Source organism: Octopus bimaculoides, chromosome 30 (genome assembly GCF_046866305.1).
Source record: "Octopus bimaculoides isolate indiv1 chromosome 30, ASM4686630v1, whole genome shotgun sequence".
Classification (NCBI taxonomy): Eukaryota; Metazoa; Mollusca; class Cephalopoda; order Octopoda; family Octopodidae; genus Octopus; species Octopus bimaculoides.
The window spans coordinates 11,923,312-11,928,311 of NC_142957.1; the positions used below are offsets into that span (position 1 = coordinate 11,923,312).

Consider the following 5,000-nt stretch of genomic DNA (forward strand, 5'->3'; position numbering starts at 1 on the left):
CCAGTGTGCCACGCAGTGGGAATGAACCCGGAACCATGTGGTTGGTAAGCAAGCTACTTTACCACACAGCCACTCCTGCGCCTATGTATAAATTTTCTTTTTATATTAAAACAATGGCTAAAAATTTTCTGATGCAGTAACCCTGACTAATTTCATCAACAAGCCACCACTGCTGAGAGTTAGCTTGTGGGACCAAATCACAAATGAAGAGATTCTGCAAAGAGTGTGGTCATAACCACTGCAAGAAATTGTACCAAAATGCCAATTGTGCTTGGCCAATATTTATAATTGGATATTAGGGATTGGGTTTAAAAAAATGGTTTAAATATTTTGTGTATCATAGAAGCTTAACTGATTTATTGCACATAAACCTTAACAAGAAAATCAGATATGGACCCTAATCAAGCACCACTGATCTAGATCAGGGGTTTTCAAACTTTTTGACTTGCAGACCCTTTTATATTTCAGGCTTTACCTTAGGGACCCCCTTATAAACGCTTATGAAATTTATACATAAATATTTGCTTAAAATAACATATATTTTTACATTTATTTATTTAACAGTATTTAACAAAATAGGTTTATTGTCAATTAAAAGATTTCGATTAAAAACCATATATAAAACCAAATTGCCCATAAAAAGTATTTGCTGTCCATGGACCCCCTGTGGTCCGTGGACCACAGTTTGAAAACCCCTGATCTAGATGATCAACAGTACTCTTTACACCTGCTGGCAGGTGTAAAGAGATTGTAGCTAGGCACCGATTCTGCTTGGCTGGCCACATTCACCATGCAGCAAATCAAAGGCACTCAAAAAAAAGCAATGAATTGGGTACACCTGCTGATAAGTGTCAAGAGATTCTGGTAGAGGGCTGCTTCTACCTGGCTGGCTATGTTCTCCATGGTCTACCATGTAGAGGTCTCCCACATTGGCTCAGACATACATAAGACTGTTGAACAGCAGCATAGTCAAGATGGTATGTTTTCTTCTCTTACTCTTGTTTTTTGCACACATCTACAAAGTGACTTTCTAAAATGAAATTCCATTATGCAGCTGAGGAGTACATTTTCATTCTACATTCTATGTGGTGTTCTCACTACATGAATAAATGGAGCTTGTACGAAACGTACGTACTGCTATAACCTATTGAATTTTTGTTGCTTTTCTTCAAATAAGACATTATGGTGTGATTTGAGAGAGATTTGGCTGCTATTTCTACTAGATGTAGCTCCTGTCAATGGCACACAGAAACAGCAATGAATTGGGTACACCTGCTGACAAGTATAAAGAGATTCTGGTAGAGGGCTGCTTCTACCTGGCTGGCCATGTTCTCAACGTGGCCTCTCAATGGCACACAAAAACAGCAATGACTTGAAAACCACTCGTCAGCAGGTGCAAAGAGATTGTAGCAGAACATTGATTCTGTCTAGCCAATTAGCAGCACTAGAAAAAAGACCTCAGTTTGGGTAACACCTGTCAGTAGCTGTAGATAATTTGTAGCAGAGCATCAAATCTGTTTGGCCATTAACAGAACTTCTAAAAGCTCAAACTTGCGTATCACTTGGCATCAGGTGTAAATAGATTGTAGAAGAGCGTCGAGTCTGCTTGGCCGTTAACAGCACTTCTAAAAGCTCAACAAATTTATTTTAATATGTCCCTAGCGACGCCTTTCTGGCACTTGTGCCCGTGGCATGAGAAAAAACATTTGAGCGAGATCGTTGCCAGTACCCCTAGACTGGCACTTGTGCGGGTGGCACATAAAATACACCATTTTGAGCGTGGCCATTGCCAGTACCGCCTAACTGGCCTTCGTAGGATTTTCGAGCGAGATCGTTGCCAGTGCCGATGGACTGGCTCCTGTGCAGGTGGCACATAAAATACACCATTTTGAGCATGGCCGTTGCCAGTACCACCTGACTGGCCTTCGTGCGGGTGACACATAAAATCAGCCACTACACTCTCTGAGTGGTTGGCGTTAGGAAGGGCATCCAGCTGTAGAAACTCTGCCAAATCAGATCGGAGCCTGGTGTAGCCATCTGGTTTCACCAGTCCTCAGTCAAATCGTCCAACCCATGCTAGCATGGAAAGCGGACGTTAAACGACGACGACGATGATGATGATGATGTGTAGGACCGCCTTTGGCAGGAATTACAGCTTGAATTCTACGAGGTATGGACTCGTACAAAGTTTGAACTGTTTCCAAAGGAATTTTTGTCCCTTCTTCAGCTAAAACAGTCTCCAGTTCTTGTAATGATGATGGTGGAGGATATCGACTTCTTATTTGTTTTTCTAAAATGCACCATAACTGTTCAATAATATTAAGATCTGGGGACTTTTTTAAGTGTGTGTGTGTGTGTATGTTTGTGTGCATGTATATTTGTTTGTGTGTTTGAGGGCATGTATGTGTGTGTGTATGTATGTGAGTGTATGTGTGTGTTTGTGTGTGTATGTGTGTTTGTGTTAGTCAACCGCCCCTCTAAATAACCAGTGTCGGTTTGTTTATGTCCCTAGTAACTTAGCAGTTCAACAAGAGCTAATGATGGAACAAATACCAGACAACTGAAACCCTTTGAGGTGGTGCCCCAGCATGGCCACACTCCAATGACTGAAGCAAGCCGAAGATAAGAGGTGTGTGTGTTTGTGTTAGTCACCCTCTACTAAATAACCAGTGCTGGTTTGTTTATGTCTCTAGTAACCTAGCAGTTCAGCAAAACTTATTGATGGAATAAATACCAGTCATACAAAAAGAAACCCAACTAAAACCCTTCAAGGTGGTGCCCCAGCATGGCCACTGTCCAATAACCGATACTGGGACATCAGAGCTTATAGCTAATCTATAGATATGCTAATATTGAATGTAATCAATAACTCGATCGCCTAATCACATCTTTAAACATGAGTTTTGTCTAATGAGTGATTAAAAACGATTGTCAGCCAATCAAATGTTTATATGCGCTGTGACTCATGGATGGAGAGAGAGAGAGAGAAAGAGAGAGAAAAAGAGAGAGAGAGGAAGGGAGGAAAGGGATCAACCAATCAGGTTGTAGCATTCGTGATGACGTCACACACACACACGGGGCAATTGTTAATCATGTTTTCTGGAGTAAATTAAACAACAACAACAATAACGATGTCAACAATGAATCATGTTTGGGTTTTAAGAAAGAGAAGGAATAGATCTTGGAGAGAGAGAGAGGGAGGGGTTGTGGAGAGAGAAAGAGAGAGAGACGTGTGTTACACATATACACACATACGGCCATGTCTGTTTGCATATGCATGTGTGAGTATATATATATATATATATATATATATATATATATATATATATATATATATATATATATATATATATATATATATATATATATATATATATATATATATATATATATATATATATGAGTGGCTGTGTGGTAAGTAGCTTGCTTACCAACCACATGGTTCTGGGTTCAGTCCCACTGTGCGGCACCTTGGTCAAGTGTCTTCTACTATAGCCTCGGGCCGACCAAAGCCTTGTGAGTGGATTTGGTAGATGGAAACTGAAAGAAGCCCGTCGTATATATGTATATATATATATATATGTGTGTGTGTGTGTGTGTGTGTGTGTATGTTTGTGTGTCTGTGTTTGTCCCCCCACCCCTAACATCGCTTGACAACCGATGCTGGTGTGTTTACGTCCCCGTAACTTAGCGGTTCAGCAAAAGAGACCGATAGAATAAGTACTAGGCTTCCAAAGAAAAAGTCATGCTGGGGCACCGACTTTAGTCAAGCCAATCGACCCCAGGACTTATTCTTTGTAAACTTAGTACTTATTCTATCGGGCTCTCTTGCCGAACCGCTAAGTTACGGGAATGTAAACACACCAGCATCGATTGTCAAGCGATGTTAGGGGTGGGGGGACAAACACAGACACACAAACATATCCATACATATATATATATATATATATATATATACATATATATATATACACATACATATGATGGGCCTCTTTCAGTTTCCGTCTACCAAATCCACTCACAAGGCTTTGGTCGGCCCAGGGCTATAGTAGAAGACACTTGCCCGAGGTGCCACGCAGTGGGACTGAACCCGGAACCATGTGGTTGATAAGCAAGCTACTTACCACACGGCCACTCTTACACCTATATATATATATATATATATATATATATGTGAGAGTTATTGGTATCCAGAAGACACAAGGGGGCAGATAAGACTATGTAAGTGCTATGGAAAGACTGTAGTTAAACTCTCGGTTCAATAATAATAGGAGTGAGAAGTCTAATGCAGGTCTTGTGTGAACAGGTATACCTAAAATAAAATGAGACAACAAAGCCAAGGCTGTGACCAGTTTATCGGACATTTATAAATGTCTTGAAAATTCCTTGGCTTCATTGTCATATTTTATATAACACACACACACACACACACACATATACACATACATATATATATATATATAGATATCATCATCATCATCACCTTCGTTTAACGTCCGCTTTCCATGCTAGCATGGGTTGGACGATTTGACTGAGGACTGGTGAAACCAGATGGCTACACGAGGCTCCAATCTGATTTGGCAGAGTTTCTACAGCTGGATGCCCTTCCTAACGCCAACCACTCAGAGAGCGTAGTGGGTGCTTTTACGTGTTACCTGTACGAAGGCCAGTCAGGCGGTACTGGCAATGGCCACGCTCAAAATGGTGCAATTTATGTGCCACCCGCACAAGAGCCAGTCCAGGGGCACTGGCAACGATCTCGCTCGAAATTCCCACGAAGGCCAGCCAGGCGGCCCTGGCAGCGGTCACGCTCAAAATGGTGCATTTCATGTGTCATCCGTACAAGAGCCAGTCCAGGGGCACTGGCAATATACATATATATATATATATATATATATATATATATATATATATATATATATATATTTAAGAATTTAAAGAATGGAGAAAACGCATGTTATAATTGCATACTTTATTCCTACATATGTTTCAAAGGATTA

At 40.7% G+C, this 5,000-nt stretch overlaps 1 protein-coding gene across 1 annotated transcript in view; it reads right to left on the reverse strand.

Moving 5' to 3' along the window:
• Positions 1-5,000, reverse strand: part of LOC106883628 (thioredoxin-related transmembrane protein 1) — a 310,837-nt gene that overhangs the window by 12,876 nt on the left and 292,961 nt on the right. The window lies entirely within an intron of this gene.